At 40.1% G+C, this 17,288-nt stretch overlaps 2 long non-coding RNA genes across 3 annotated transcripts; one reads left to right on the forward strand and one right to left on the reverse strand.

Annotated features, from left to right (window-relative positions):
- Window positions 1-202: 202 nt before the first annotated feature.
- LOC123377854 lies at window positions 203-13,684 on the reverse strand. 2 transcript variants are annotated; one of them, XR_006582362.1, is made up of 5 exons: window positions 13,587-13,684; window positions 12,865-12,932; window positions 12,680-12,736; window positions 609-658; window positions 203-316 (listed from the first exon to the last, which is right to left on the reverse strand). It is a non-coding gene; the product is annotated as an uncharacterized LOC123377854 (long non-coding RNA). The 2 variants fall into 2 exon arrangements; XR_006582363.1 differs by lacking the exons at window positions 203-316; window positions 609-658 and adding an exon at window positions 11,319-11,944.
- Window positions 7,137-12,960, forward strand: LOC123377855. The gene is made up of 3 exons (XR_006582364.1): window positions 7,137-7,244; window positions 9,813-9,918; window positions 11,012-12,960. It is a non-coding gene; the product is annotated as an uncharacterized LOC123377855 (long non-coding RNA).
- Window positions 13,685-17,288: the final 3,604 nt, after the last annotated feature.

The following is a 17,288-nucleotide window of genomic DNA, read 5'->3' on the forward strand; positions in this document are numbered from 1 at the left end:
ATATGTAGAGGCTTTGTTAATGAAAATGAAATCTATCTGGTGGTATTCTTTAAAAGATTTGTTTTGCCCCAAATATATACACGTTTTGGATCATTTAATTCCCAACTGTTTCCCTATATACACAGTTATGAGCCCCAATCCTGCAAAGATTTACATGTTTGCTTAACTTTATGCACATCAGTAACCCAATGGAGTCAATGAGGTGTAAAGTAAATAATATGGTTAGTAGTATGGAGCAATTAATTTAAAATTTGGGTATGGGTGATGTATCTTGGCACTGGTGCGGCCTTCCACGCTGTCAGTTGCATCTTCACTCCTGTTGACACAGGTTACAGATTGTGTTAGTTTCATGCAGGTATTTAGTAACCAGAGCCCTAAGAGTGAATAAAGGAAATAATATATATGTTGTGGCTTGTGAACACATCTCTCTTAGCGTGCTCATTTCCCCATAATCAAAGTCACTGCTAACTGAATGACATAATAGGGAAAATCCAGATATTTAGTTTGAAAAAAGGGAAAAATCCAACACGTAGGCACTGAGGGGAAGAAGAAAAAGTCTCTACAAATGTGACAGACATAAAAGAAGGTGAAGGAAAGTTAAAAATTACCATAGGGCAGACAGGACACCTGCTAAAGAACCGTCTGCTTCCAATCACAGCTGGAAAGAAAAATGAAAGAGATGCAAACAACTGTCCTGGAAGCATGAAATCAGCCTTTTGTCTTTTTTTCCCTTTATGAACAGTTACAGTATGCAAAAATTAGGATAATCTCAAAGTATGCGGAGGAATATTTCACCAGGCTCTGCATATAAAAAGCTGAGGCATGGAAGTGTGCCTCTTTGAAAACAGGAACATGTTTGGGAGCTTCCCGATGCATTGAAGAAAGTGGTAATTAATGCATAGTGAATGACTTCGAATGAAGGTTGAATAGGGGCATAACAATGGGAAGTTTTTTTTTTTTTAGGTTAAAGCATCCAAGAAAGAAAGCTGTTAAAAGATGGCCACTGTGAAGCTACAACTTCAATCCCTGTCTTTTCTGACTTTCCTTTATAGACTGTGGTGGGTTTTGTTTTGTATGGGTCTCCAAACACAATGGAGTTAATTTGCACCAATTTCATTTTGTGTATGCTTCAGGGTTTGGGGATTTTTTTTTTTTTTTGGCAGGGTTTGGTTCTTTGATGGTGCTTTTGAGCAAATGGTTTGCCCAAAGTTCAGATGATGTTAGCTCCATCCTCTTTTTCATTTACAACATCAAGAGGATTACAGAGAATAACTTTGTTGCCCAACATCAAGGCTATATCTTCAGGCTACTAGAAAGGTAGTTCTCAGAAAGTGTGTCTTCTAATATTTTAGAACCTCCACAGGCTTCAGATAAAACAAGTATTAAATACAAAAAGCTCACAAGGATCCCGAGGAAGGTTAAACTCACACAACCTCCTTCATGTGAACACCTGAAATGTATTTTTTGGACTGTTGGAGTGTTATCATAGTAAAGACAGCAGTAAAGTCTTATATAACCAAAGAGAGAGAGAATAATAATAATAATAAAAAACTATCCTGTTTAAAGACGGGCATTTTTAATGGATCACGAACTAAATGTAATATATACTTGCAGTTTAAAAAGGAATTATGAGACCAAGTATCATGCAGTTTGATTTTTTTTTTTAACTGGATCACTAGTTAGCAAATCTGCATTTCTATTGTGCTTGATCCAGGGATAGGTTTTATGAGGCTTTTAGGATGCAGGAATTGAAATGCACTGGGAAAAATAAAGAAGCCATTGTGTTATTTTATTTTATTTCTGTGTGCATAAGACCATTTGAAATATATTTCTATTGTTGGTACCTTTTCTTAGCTGGAATACCAGGCCCAAGTTTATTTGACCCCGTGCCTCAATCCAGTGCTAGACGAAGCTAATTTAAAAAAAAAAGAAGAAAAGTTTGTGGGGTTTTGGACCAGGTGTAGCAAAATAGTGGATATTTTAATAAAGGAAATGCCTCTCTTCCCATTCCATCCCCTTAGCACTGTTTTGAGAGGAAGCATTGCTAATGGTTACAGCATAGCGTTATGAGCCAGAAGCAGTCTGTTCCCAGCTTAGCCAGGGGCCTGTTGGTCCGGCCCGGGGCAGGTCACTTAACCTCTCTGTGTGACTTTACCTCAGGGGATGTTGTGCAGCTCCATTCATTCGTGTTTGTAAAGTGCTTTGAGGTTGTCAGAGGGAAGAAGCTCTACAATTGCTGAGTGCTATTATTATAACTGTTATTTTAATGGTATTGTTTTGGGCATGTTCCTTTTACCATTTTTTCTTTTTGTCTGTATAAGCCAACATCTCATTCACACACAAAATGTATTTGATTACTTTAGCTTTTCCTGTTGAATTGAAAGATGCATAGATGGAATTAATACTTTGTATAAAAAATATCTGTGGGGGGGGGGTAAGAGAGACTATGTATCTAACATATACATTATATAATGCACTTTCGATATACATATGTGTGTGTCACACACACTCTCTTTATTTGAGAAGCTTTAACACCTCTGTTGTTTGCAGAAGGTGTTTGAAATATGGCACGGCTGAAGCTATAGGGTAAGTAATGCCTTTCACTTGTCCTGTGAAATTCTGTTGAGGTTTGGCTGAGTTATAAACTTTTGAAGATCACCACTTCTCTTCTCTTGCTTGTTTCCTCAAGAAAAAATTGTCCACTTGCCAAACTAATAACAGAACCATGAATAGGGTGACCAGACAGCAAATGTGAAAAATCGGGACAGGGGGTGGGAGGTAATAGGAGCCTATATAAGAAAAAGACCCCAAAATCAGGACTGTCCCCATAAAATCGAGACCTGTGGTCATCCTAACCATGAATATTCTAGAGAGTCAGTTATGTTCCAACACCCACTGCAGCAGTAGCACACGTTGTACTGGGAATTGCCAGAGCTGCTGTAGCAGTGGAGGTAAGGGATGGAAGGAGATGGAGGGATAGTATGAGGGAAAAGAGCTCTGCGGGCTTCCTCTCCCACCATTTTCAAGATGTGGCCTGGTAATCTATCCTCCCTTCTCGGGGGACCACCTATGGCAGGAGTTTCCTCCAGACTCCTGGGGGCAGCAGAGAGAAAGCTGGACTGAGCTACCTGTGACTCCCTCCAGACTCAGCACATGATGGCCATGGCCCCACGGCCCTTGATCTCCTCCTTTCCCAGCTCATGTAGTTGGTCCTATAGCTCAAGTGGTAGCAGCCGTGCTCAAGGTTCAGAGTCCAGACCATGATGATGCACAGTGTAGGAGAGAATTGTTCCAATTGCACATAATACATTTTTTATACATTCTTCCTTTTAAAAAAAATAACTAGGTTAATGTCATACAAAATAAAACTATATTACAAGGAGGTTATTTAGGTTGAAAAGCCACACGCTCAAAAGCTAGGAAATGTGGGTGCATTGTTAATTCGATCCCCTTGTGAGCATGATACAGTCTTTGATTATGCATTATTTCCAGAGGATCCTGCCTCATTTCATGCACAGGATGGGTGCTTCGGCATTCAGAATTAAGGTTACATGGACAAGGGTAATCTGGGCATTTTCCAACTTTTGAGTGATTGACTTTTCAGCCTAAATAATGTACTTTTATGTACGCATGTGTAGGTAGATGATGTATGTGTTTGTGTGTATGTATCACACATCGCATGTGTCACAAATGTGTGATACATGTAGGGATCACACCGTCCGGTAACATCAGGAAATAATTCACCAGAAGACGTAATGTTAGAACTCCATCTGCTGTAAAATTATCAACATACTAAATGTTCTGTAGCATTAGCCACCTTGACACACACATAAAACCACTTCCCATAATTTAGGAGGATGAGGAGTTGCATTGACTGGATTTTTTTGTCACCTCTTCTTTTTTATTTATTTTTGCCCTTTTCCTTTCGCTGTAGTTAGTACACATAAGTAACAGTAGACATATACTGCACTCTTAACTACAGGGATGCACCAACATTTTGAGCACTTTCCATTATTTTTCTGCTAATGTCACTTGTAAAACTCCTGGTATCTTAACTCTGCTGCAACCTATTATTTCTGTGTACAGTAGAGGCAATTTAAGTCATTTTTGCTGTTTGCAAACAGATTTTCAAACATAACCTCAGACTCTTTGAACCTTTCCAAAGGGACCCATAAAATCTATAATTGTCCACTTCCCTGTTAGAAAAATTGGAAGACCTAAGATTCAGAATTTATCTGGATTTCAGACACCAACATCTGAGGGTGTTCAGAACTGGGATTTCATTCAGCTCTTTATAAAAAAACAACAGGGATAGTGGGGTATTGGTAAAATTTGGATGCAGATCTGGGTTTGGAATTAGGAGGGAGAAGGCAGCAATTCTGTCCCAATTCTGAAATAAACCAGGATTGTGCTAATACTACATTTAGAATCATTGTCACAGAAATGGCTTGGCTCTTGTCCTCTTCCTGTATCCCTCACAGTAGCAGTATTTCCAAAATTGGTACTTCTAAATTCAAGCAGATGGGCCCAAACCAACATCTTGGATCTTAACTACTTCAAGCTTTTGGGGTTTGCAGAGACCAAACCCAGATCTGTAATATCTTTCACCCACAAAAATGGGTCCAATAAGACACTTCCAAGCTTACACTGAGCTCTTCTTCAGGTCTAGGAAAAGAGTGTCACAGCTCAATACAAGGTGGAACAGATAAGGAGTTAATCCATGTTGCAAGAGACCATTCAAGGCCAAGTGGGCAGCTAACACCTCTACAGTCGTTGGACAAATATTTAAATGAGAAACAAGGTAGATGAGGTAATAGCTTTTAGCTGGCTCAATAAAAAAAAAATATCACTCACCTTGCCTCTCTAATATGCTGGGATGAACACGGCCACAACAGTGCATACAAGAATGTTTAAATGAGAAGGCAGCAGTAACTGGGGCCAGCAGTTTGGCAAACGAACTGAGCTAATGATTCCTCTTTTTAAAGATTTCTTTTCTTCTTCTAACTGAATTTCTTGAGATCTGATCTTTCAGTCTCTGCTCACATACACAATCTCTCTGCTCGCTCACTGCAATCTCCCTGTAGTGAAGACCAGCCCTCTGACTGTATTATAGCATGTCACAACAGAGAAGAAACAGGATTTGGTATCAAGAATACAAACAGGATATTGAATCTTTTGGACATGGGCAGACCCTGTAACTTTCTCTGGTTCTTCTCAAGTGGAAAGGTGCTTCTTAGTCTGTAGGTGGCAGAAACTTCACCAGACTGGAACCTCATATATGACCGACCCACAACCTGGGTCCAAATTCTCCAGCTCTACTCCTGGCTCAAACTGCTGTTTAATGTTGCTGTACTCTGTTAAACAGCTGTCACATCCCACCTCAGAGATGCCTACATTGCATTGGTGGATGGGTTTTTTCTCTCAAAGAGATGTCTTGCGACAATTGTTGATACAAAAATTCCACTGAGTTCCTAGGGAATGCCATGTGAATGGATACAGCCCACAGTCTGTAAAATGCTTTAAGAGCCTTTAGTATGAAAGGGCAGCATGAATATAAGGTGATATTCATATACTGTGTAGATTACATACATTACTGGAAAATGTTTAACCCTTTGTTTCAGGAAGCTAGCATGGATGACCGTTTGTGATATTAATTGCTCTGCTTGCTAATTAGATTACCTCTGAATCTACAAGTCATTCAACAGTGGGAGCCGGAAATGGAACTACAGACTAGTTTATGAGCAGAAAGGTATTTGGCAGGATTGCTTTCACTCAAAATATCCCCTTAATGAGATGCCATTGAGAACAGTTGGTTAAAAGAACAAAGTCAGGTTTGTGGCAGGGCTGTCAGAAATTTGAGAGGCTGCGCATCTCTGGGGCAGAATCTCGTGGAAAGGGTAATTGCAGCCAGTGTCAGTCTTAAATATCAAAAAAAGACATTGTGACCAAAAGCCAGTATCATGTTTTTCTAGGTATCACAGTTCAAGAAAGAACCCTGGAGCACTATGGTGCATAAGTTATTGGGACTCTTTGAAGGAGAAGTGCTAAAACTCCTAAGACATCCAGAGGATGTTGCCAGTAGCTCAGACTTCTGTAATACTATGTGATAAGGACCTGGTAAGATTAGGACATTTCTAAATCTAAGAACTATGGCTTTTCCAGGTTATGGTTTGCATTGCAGATATCCAAGGTTTTGAGGGTTGGATAAGGAAATAGCAAGACAATAGAAGAGTAAGGGAACAATCTCGGAGTCTAAACTGGCTTGTCATTTGTTCATATCTATTTTCATGAAGTGCTATATTCATGGCCATCAAGAGGTCATCATACAGGTTAATGCAGTGTCGTGGAATTAACACCCACTGCCAACAGGTAAAATGTCTACCTGAGGCACTGTCTTGTGGGAAGTGTATTCAGGCAAGCACACAGAGGGACACATCTAACCCTATTTTATTAGCAGAACTTCAGCATTCTTCTCTGTACTCTATAAGAACTATGCTCAGTCAACGTAAATGCCCGGCACTGCAAGGATTCTCTGCTTACAGGTAATAGACAACTTTGTTACAAACATGAGCTGGGCCCCATTGAACATAAAAACAAATACCGCATTGTGCCAGAAGCACGTTAAAATGCGTTGTCATTACATTTGCGTTGCCTATCCACAGCTAAGGCACCACGAATGTTCTCCCCACTGGTCCAGACGTGTGATTACTTTGGACAGAAAGTAAGGTAGCATTTTGCTTCCAGCAAGGTGGGGATACAAGGTGATTTTACTGCAGATGGGCAGTGAAATAAAGCATTTGTGAGCCTATGGCTACGGCTGTACTACAGAGCTTACAGCGGTGCAGCTGCACTGATGCTGCTAATGCAGATGCTCTATGTTGATGAGGGAGAGCTCTCCGGTCGGCTTAGTTACTCCAGCCCCCGTGAGTGGCAGCAGCTAGGTCAGCATGAGAAGCCCTCCCGCCAACATAGCCCAGTCCACACCCGCCCTTATGTCTGTGTCACTTACGTCGCTCAGGGAGTGGCTTATTCACACCAAAAGCAATTAAAAATAAAAGCTCTAACATTATTTTAAGGAAACCAAAGAACTAATGGACACCTCTCCCTCTTTTACTCTTCATCATTTTTATGAAAAGGTTTCAGAGTCTGAGATTGATCCTTATGAATAGTGAAACAGCCAATGTATTTGTTCTTGTGATGGCATATGCCTGAATCCTGTCAGATACCTCAAGATATCCAGAAAGGTCAGTGGCTTTCAGACTTTTGTACTGGTGACCCCTTTCACATAGCAAGTCTAAGTGCGACACCCCTTATAAATTAAAAACACTTTTTAATATATTTAACAGCATTATAAGTGCTGGAGGCAAAGCGGGATTTGGGATGGAGGCTGACAGCTCCTGACCCCCCGTGTAATAACCTCGTGACCCCCTTAGGGGTCCCGACTCCCAGTTTGAGAACCCCCTGAGAAAAGTATTTAGTATCATCCCTTGGTTTCACAGCCCATTAACTGGACTTATTCTTAAGTGGCATCACAGTGAGAGTACAGAATGTTTTGATGACTGTCAAATGATTGTCAACTCTTGAGGTTTTGTTCCAGCCAGCATAAATGAGTTGGTTTATTAATTATTATTATTATTTAATTCAAGCAGTAACAATGCCAGAACCACTCACAATGAGGCATCTACATATTAGTGTGGCACAACTACTTTAGGCTAACTACATACCGTAATCATTTCACTTCAAAATAAATCTCTAATGAAGTGCTACTATTTTTTCCCCTAACAATGAACTGGAAATTTCAGAGTAACTGGAAGGGGGGAATGCCACTTATCTTATTAGATTTGATGTTTGCTTTACTTGACTCGTAGCTCAAATTGGGTTGTTCTAAGGCCTTTAAAATGGTCCCAAACTGTTGAACTCTAGTTTTATGTGAGCAGTGTATTTTTCCAAAGCGTGAAATTCACCCCTGTGCAGAGGGTCAGTTTAAAGCCTATGCACCAATAAAGTCCCACATAAGCCTTTAAAATAGGGAGAATTTCACCCACTTTAATTTCCCTTTACACTGCCGAAGCGATGTAAACAGACCTTAGTAAAAATGAGACTCAAGCCCCAAATGTTTAGCTTCTTCTGACCATGTGGTTTGTTATTGGCCAATGTACTAGGGTTATATTTATACTGGCAAACTGCACACCGTTAAAAAGCGAATAGAATAAGTAAAGACAAACTTACTAGAATTTTTAACAGGTATTATTGTTTGTAGATAAGAATATAAGAATGGCCATGCTGCGTCAGACCAAAGATCCATCTAGCCCAGTATCCTGTCTTCCGACAGTGGCCAATGCCAGGTGCCCCAGAGGGAATGAACAGAACAGGGAATCATCAAGTGATCTATCCCCTGTTGCCCATTCCCAGCTTCCGGCAAACAGAGGCTAGGGACACCATCCCTGCTCAGATGGTACAGGGGGAAGGAATTGGGTAAGAAAGGCCTTGTCAGGGAGAATAGTGAGTTAGAAGATGGATAAATAGAATATGAGTGCTGAAAACATTAACTGGTAAAATTCTTGGCAATGAACAACCAATGCATAGGAGAAAATCTTTTACGCACCTAGCTAAGATGCACTGATTGCACAAATTTCATTGCCTGTGTGACATTGTCACCGCAGACATTCTCCAAATGTTGGAAGGACAATGAAAAATAAAGATCAGATGAACCTCTGTGTGGTGCATTTCATATGCGTTAGAAAATAAACAGATCATTTTTTGCTAGCATTTAAATCTTAGGGTGTTATTTGATAATCATTTCTCACTTCATCTGGAAGAATTGGGGGGGGGAAGGCTTCATGCTTGAGCTGTTAAGAGTGTCATCACTTTTTCAAATGATATCAAGTATAAATAAATTATATTACTTACAATAAGATGCAGTTTTTGTTTTGCCATAAAGTGAAATGAAAATTAAAGTGAAGTTGCTGAATGAATAAAAACCTGTGGTAGTTCTGGAAAAGGCATTAGATATTTTAACACAGAAGGTAATAATGTAGCACATGGCTGCTTATCGTGACAGAGAGGTCTCAATGTTGCAAAATGTATCCCTTACATGCATGCAGAGGCCTAATTAAGGCTGAACAGAAAACCAAATTTCTATTCAGCAGAAAATTCTGACCTTTTGACATATATTTCTGTTTTGCATCAGAACAAAAAGTCAAAGTTTCAAAATTTTACATGGAAAATTTCAATTTGGAAACATCGAAACATTTTGTTTCAATCATGATGATGTTGAAACATTATAATAAACCTTATGTGTATATAAAGTAAATATATGTGACATTATATATAATATTATAACTAATATTTTAATATAAAAGTCAAAATAAAATGACTAACATGAAATGATTCTATTTGACTTTTTCCTGGTGAAAATTTCATTTAAATTGACACATTCCCTCAAAACATTTTGATTTCCGATGGAAAACAGTTCTGTCAAAACTTTTTTGACCAGCACGAGCCGTAACACAAGACCACGTGCTAATTTGGTAATTGCTTTTTTACTCAGCATGCCAAACTCTTGAAAATTTGGCCATAAGTGTCACAATGGGAGCTGTTAGGTACTGAGCTCTTTTGAAAATCTAGCCCTTACTGATTGCCACTGCCTTTCTACCCAATCAACTATTTCTCCAGATTGGGTAGAATTAAAAATATTGTGCTTTTCCACTGAGGGCAATATTGCTCAGTCCAAGAAACTTCCTTAATCCTTCTGTCATATTTTACTGCTGTCGGTACTTGTATTTTTAATCAATGTTTTAAATTCTTGCTAGAGATGTTTGTGAAGTTGCAAACTGCTGTGAAGAGACCTTGCTAAAGCTGACTCTATGGATCAGTGTTTTCAGTTACTGGCCTCCATTTCTGCTGACACAAATAAAGGTGGGTGCAATTTTGAAGCCAGAATTATGTTTGCAATCTGAGCTTTATGCCCATTATAAAGGGTTAAAGCCAGACTGAAAATGTGCCTCAGAATTCCACCCATTATATTGTTGATTTGGGAGAAATTGCTTAAGCTATTGTCTGTCAAATGATTTGCACTGCAATTGCTTGCAGTGGGTCAAGAAAGCAAAAAGACTGATAATTTAGGAGCAACTTTCTGCCAAGGGGTAGTAGACTGTATCAATCAAAAACCATGGCATATTGGCCAAGTTTATATCCCATGACATGATGGATTTTGTGAACATTTTTTGCTCACATAAAAATATGGTTAAACAGTTTTTTAAAAAAGTCTGTTGTGTCCTTTGCTCATCCTAGGCCCCAGGCAGGTGTAATATGAGGTTAAAATTCCCCAGGTTGGAAGCATTTCTCTGGCAGTCTAATTTTTAAAAAATAGCAGCTGTTTAAAGCTGCTCAAGGGGTTGTGATGTTAGAAGTAGCCATGGGGAAATGGATTAATGGACAAAGGGCAGTAGGCCAGTCAAAAGTGCATGATATATCCATTTATTGCATAGGGCTACAATACATCACATAGTTTTATCACCTGCACGGTATTTGTGTCTGTGCACGCGCTTTAATTTTAAAGTCTAATGCCAATGAAAAGCCGCACGCTATCTTTATTTTTTGCCTTCTAGCACAGGATGATGTAAACTTGTGGAATGGTGTCTTTGGAAACCATTCCTATTGCATGGTGGTGTGATAGATCTCTGACTGACAAGTGTATTGCAAGGGAGAAAGCCACAAAGGAATACCCAGGGCAGTACAGTTGAGAAAATCCCCCTTTAATAAACTGCCTGCAGTTTCTTCACTTTTGTTTTTATTTGTAAGTAGAAGCTTACATAGAAATCTTCCCTTGATGCTAAGCACACAAAGTCCAGCAGCTCAGGTGTTCTGATAACTGTATTATCAGACTCTGACAAGCAAGGGCTTTATCCTGAGCACTGAAGTCCAGTTGACTTGAATGGGAGATGTGGCTGCTCAGCACCTCAAAGGATGAGTCCCTAACTGCAATTATTAAAAATCTTTTCTATTACAGCAGCTGCTAGAGGCTCCAGCTGAGACCGTGGCCCCACTATGCCAGGCACTGTACGAACACACCATGGGAAACAGTCTCTGCCCTGATGAACTTGCAGTCTAAACAGACAAAGGATGGGAAGGAAGCAAAGGCAAAAATAACTTGCCCTAGGTCACATATCAGGACAATGACGGAGCCAGGAATGGAACCTAGGTCTCCTGATTCCCAGGCCTGTAACCTATCCAGCTGGACCGTGCTGCTTCTCATGAATATGCTAATCAAGTATACTCTTGAGTAGGAATCTTCCTGCTTGCACCAGCAATCTTTAAATGATGATTGTTAAAGTAACATTAGGAAAGAGCTCTTTCCTGTACATTTAACAAAAAAAAAAATTCTCCCCACACGTCACTCTCTCCTATTTAATTTTTTTCTCTAAAATCATCTGCAGTTAAACAAATACAGCAGATGTCTAGTCTTCTGTGAAAAAATTATGCTTTGAAGCCATGACACTAGCCTCACTTCTCATGTCACTTATGATGTGGACTAAGCCTGAGAATTGTAAAAACAAGTACTCCAAATCAAGCAGGGCTATTCAACCATTAAGCACACACGTTTTTACTAGTAAGTGTGTGTGTGGTACACATAGGATAGCTCTTTTCGATGCCTCTTTTTTTTTAAAGATTAAGTACATACATCGTTCCAGATTGATTAATTGATTTCTCCTCCTTACATTAACTAGCAAGGGATTCTCCCCTTCTGATATATGGATACAATCCCTACTGGGGCTGATCCTGCAAGCCCTCAATGCACACAGCTCCCATGGTGAGTTCCCTGTATGGAGGGCCTGCAGGATCTGGTCTGCTGTCTTCATTGGGAATTGCAGCTGTCTCTCTGAAGATGGATTGGGCCCAGAAGCTAGCTGTGTCCTTTGCAGAGTATTGCCAGGGACACCACCTGTAAGAAATTGTAGTGTACGTTCAGCAGTACTATCACCTCAAACTCTGAGAAGGTCAGTGGTGCTATTCTAAGAAGTTGTTCTCATTGGATTTTAACCTCAAATGATAAAAAAAAAATCTCACAACGTCTGTTGTTTCCATGAGATTTTTGCCATCTTGAACCGTTACAAGCAGGATCCAGAAAAGGGAGCCTTTCATCACAAAGTGATAGCCGTGGGTCAGAACCTAGGGCTTTGATTTCGAAAACTAGTTCCCACCTCCAAAACTTAACAGCTGGGGTCGTAATCTGGACTCACTTCTACTTTTTATTTACCTGAATGCCCCTGCAGTATGTCAAGTACAATGCTCTTCTCTATGTCTGACACGAGGGTGTTGTTTTTGTTGCTTTACATTTAAACAGTTGATTCTTCCCACCCCAGCAGTGACTAATGGTGGGTGAACTGATCGCTGTGTATAGTTTGGTTGGTGGTTTGGGGACTTTGTGGTTGAAAACTCCTATAAAAGTGAAGAGTAACCCAAGGCGTCATAGGTAGAGCTGGTTGGAAAATGGGGATTTTTTTTTAAAGTGGAAAATGTTGACTCTTCTATACAAATTTCAATTTTTCAGCTATACTGTGGTTTTTGTTTTCTAATGAAATATTGAAATCTTTGAGGAAATCAAACACTTTCTGTGACAATTTTCATTTAGTCTAAAACCCAGTTTTCCATTAAAAAACAAAACAATTTTACCTACCTCTATATACTTCATAGGTGCTGGGTACTTCAGGGTTGTCTCTGTGCAATGCATCACCTGAGAAGGAGGGCAGAAAATAGACTATTTTTCACAACCACTAAATTCAAACACATCCACACAAAGCCAAAAAAGATGCAGTAAATGAGATGCTGATGCATATGTTGCTCACACATCTTTCCACCTACCTGAAATGGAAATAAATCAGGTTTATCATGAAAGTGTCTTTGTACTTGTGCAGTGATTATATTTAACTCTGAAATGGAAAACAAAATAAAGTGAAATGCAAATAATTTTCCATAAGTAAGTTGAGGCCAGTCAGTTATTATCTTTAATAAAATTGTATTAATTTTTTGTATTAATTATTAATCTGTATTAATTTCAGAGGCAACCTTTTGAGTCTTTAAGTCAAGGTTAGTAATTTTTTAGGAACTCTATTCATTTTCATAGGCAATGATTCTGTAAGAACAATTATCTCCTTTATAGGGTGAAGGTCTTTTGCCTGTGTTATGTAGGAGATCAAGCTGGATGATCTTATTACTCCTTTCTGACCTTAAATGTTATAAATCCTAAAATTAATTTTTCATTGCATTGGGACTAGGCAATCCACCCCAGATGAAAGAATAGAACTTAATGTTTCTGTTAAACCTCAAAATATTATCTTTGTTTGTTTATTATTAATTATTATTATTATTATTATTATTGCGTGACTCTGCACTTCCCAGTTTGGATGCTGAAGCACTGAAGTTCTCATAGTACTCCCAGCCCCGCAGAACCCAGAATGAACTGGAAACCTCAAGGATCTTTGAAGATTTCCAGCCCAATTCTCAGACAAAAGAGGTTCATAGTAAGAATCCGAACTTTAGGATATTTATCCAAACTAACCCCACTGAAATCAGGGTCTGCTTACATGGGTCTGATAGCACGATCAGGGCCTTAATCTGATTTGAAGCCCCTGAGTTGTAGTAGACATGCTGTGTGTAGTGGGGTGAATTGCCCCACTCCCTGTGAGAATGGGCTGTGGCAGGGCAGGGCGCCTGCGCAGACAAGGCTTATTGTGAGCCAATCAGAGAGGGGCTTATTGTGAGCCAATCAGGGCCCAGTTTGGAGACAGCCAATCAGGGCCAGGCTCAGGGATATATAAAGGCTGCCCAGAGCAGGAGCAGTCAGTCTGTCCCAGGCCTTCGACAGGGGAAGGTCAGTCTCCAAGGGAGGAGACTAGCACCACGGACAGCGCAGTGCTGGCCAGGCTCGGGGAGGCTAGGGAGCTTGAACCCATAGCCTGCCAGGCTGCAGGCCCTGAAGGGAAGGGCCTAGTGGGTGCAAGGGGCCGTGGGGGAAGCGGCCCAGGGAAACAGACAGCGGAAGGGGAGAGAAGGACAGCGAGGCTGACGCCAGAGGGTCCCTGGGCCGGGACCCAGAGTAGAGGGCGGGCCTGGGTCCCCCCCCTTTGCAGTGCACCCAGCCATTGGCTGTAGGGAGCGGCCATCTTGCTACGCCAGATCCCTGACAGGAGGGATTAGACTCAGAGGGCGATTGCACATAGTGACTGGGGTGTGAGACTGCTGAGCACTGAACGCCCGGAAGGGGGCGCAGAAGGACTAAGGGGCACTGCTGGAGGGCAGTGGCCTCGAAGAGGACGCCGCCGAGCACGCAGCAACGCGGGTCCAGAGATAACAGAGGACAGAACGACGGACGGGACACCACCAGGAGGAGGCGCTCCACTGGAATGAGCTAATTCCCAGAGTCACCAGGAGGAGGTGTCGCTGGGGTGAGTCCCAACCTGTTACACTGTGGCATCACTATCACAAATTGGCTTGATCCTGCAAGATGCTGAGCATTCTGGTGCCAATTCCAAACAGCACTTAAGCATGTGCTTAACTTGTGATTAGTCCCATAAAAATCAACAGGGCTGCTCATGTATTTAAATTTAGCACATGTTTAAAGGCTTTGCTAGATGAGGGCCAAATTCCTCAGCATCTTACAGGATCAACCCATCATGTCCTTCTGCAGATTTCCTTTTAATCACTGGTTCAAACTGAGAATACCCCTTTTTATCTATTATGTTCTTTATCTGAAATCTAGACTTTTGTAATTGGCATAATTTATTGTATTTAATCAATGACCATGATTACAGTGTATGTTTTACTGGAAAATATTATACTATTTTAATTTTGATGACAGCTATTAAACATTTTTGTTGCAATTTACTATACACAACATTTGTTTATTGCTCTCTGTTCTGCTACAGGTAGCTAACAAAATTCCTGTTGATTATGATGATTTGTTTTATAGAGGTAATAAACTCATTAGAGGTTAATAAATTGTAATAATTAATATTAACGAATGTTCTGAATCACTTGCATTATTTTAGCATTTTGAAGAGCCTAACACTTTGCAAGTTAACTGGTATTTTCATAATAAAGTTTAATGAGAGTAATTATAATGGAGTGTATAGGGAACTGATGTAAGATCTGAGAATGTAAGATCAGATGAGAGTGTAATATATTAAAATTCACCAGCTCGGAATATCCAACATGGCAATGATGCACCTTTAGCAGGATTCTGCTAGACTGGAAACCAGTATTTCCACTTGCATGAATTTTTCAGTAAAACTTTGTTTTAAACTCATGATGTCCTGGGGCTCCATATTTATTGCTGCACACTATGGCCAATGGGAACTTTATGGAATGTGCAAGGATAGAACTCAGATTTGCAAAAGAAAAGTCACCTCATTCTTGAGCAAAAGGATAATCTGATTTAACTGTTTTGCGGCATCGGGCTTGTGTCATATGTTTGAAAAGTTTCAATTTCATCCTTGAGAAAGCAGTGATGTGCGCGCACACACACACACTAGCTAATTCATTACAACTGTGTGTGTGTGTGTGTGTGTGTGTGTTAAAAAAAGATCTGTTTGTTAGCTATTCCATTACAATAGTAGAGCACATAGTTGTAGAACCAACTGGTCTTTCAAGATGATAACTTGCCTCTGTAAGTCATTATCTTACTTCTGCTACACCATAAAATCTAAAGCACTGTTAACTTCCATCCTAACTTCTTATTTTAGTAAAGTCAGCCATTGTTAGCACCAATTGTTTCTGGAAATCTATGAAATCTTCAAATACCAAGAGTTTTTTCCCCTCCTGCTTTAGCAGCTATATGCACCTTGCTATTGTCTCCATTGGAAAGGGATGAATTTGTTTGTAAGAAGTCTATGGCTCTTTTAGAACATAAGAACAGCCAGACTACCAATGGTCCATCTAGCTCAGTATCCTGTCTTCCGACAGTGGTCGATGCCAGGTGCTTCAGAGGGAATGAACAGAACAGGACAATTATTGAATGATCCATCCCCTGTTGTCCAGCTCCAGCTTCTGGCAGTCAGAGCCTTAGGGATGCCCAGAGCATGGGGCTGCATTCCTGACCTGCGTGGCTAATAGCCACTGATGAACCCATCCTCCTTGAACGTATTTAATTCTTTTTTGAACCCAGTTATACTTTTGGCTTTCACAACATCCCCTGGCAACAAGTTCCAGAGGTTGACTGTGTTGTGTGAAGAAGTACTTCCTTATGTTTGTTTTTAACCTTCTGCCCATTAACTTAATCAGGTGACCCCTGGTTCTTGTGTTATGTAAAGGGGTAAATAACACATTTTATCCACACCATTCATGATTTTATGGACTTCTACTGTATCCCCCCTTAGTTGTCTCTTTTCCAAGCTGAACAGTCCCAGTCTTTTTGATTTCTCCTAATATGGAAGCTGTTCCATACCATTTTTGTTACCCTTATCTGTACCTTTGCCAATTCTAAAATGTGTTTTTTGAGACAGGGTGACCAGAACTGCACACAATATTCAAAGTGTGGGTGTAGCATGGATTTATGTAGAGGCATTATATTCATTGTCTTATTATTTATCTTTTTACTAATGAGGGGAGCACTGTTCTAGGTAACTCAGGAAGGCTTCCTATAAAGTTGAGAGTGTGTTTCTTTGTTCTGGGATTTTACTAAAGGGAATCAGTTAACAGCTTGTGTGGGTACACCAAGGGCCTCCAGCTAAAAAGCATAAGCTGACCTGCAGTATGGGAGTGCAGGAGGTCAGCCATTTGATGTGGGATGTATCTTCAGGCCATTCGTATATCTTCATAGCTGGATCTCAAAATGTGACTTCCTGCAACTCTGACCCAGGCACCTTTTAAGTATAGTGGAAGTCTTCATATGTCAGTAACAGTTTCCTAGCCTCTCAAACTTCATTTGCTTCATGGTTGGTTGTCCACTGGTTGAAACATTAAAACAATCATCTACCCTTTTTCCCCCCTGTGAGGCAAAGGGATTTTTATTCTTAAAATATATTGAAAAAAATCTAATAAAACAGCTCACACTTTTTCAATCCTAGACAATGCTCTGAAAAATGGTTCCAAATCTCTGCCCTTAATATGCGAATACATTGCATCTTATCTGCCTAGTTGAAATCACAACAAGCAGGAAAGCTAATCTGACATCTCCATTCATATATATTTTCTTTAGAGCCCTCTTCACAATTCAGGCAGAGCATTATAAATATTAAATATCCCAGTCGTCCAATTTTAACGTGGCTTTTTTAATCCCTGAATTTTCC

Source organism: Mauremys mutica, chromosome 9 (genome assembly GCF_020497125.1).
Source record: "Mauremys mutica isolate MM-2020 ecotype Southern chromosome 9, ASM2049712v1, whole genome shotgun sequence".
Lineage (NCBI taxonomy): Eukaryota > Metazoa > Chordata > Testudines > Geoemydidae > Mauremys > Mauremys mutica.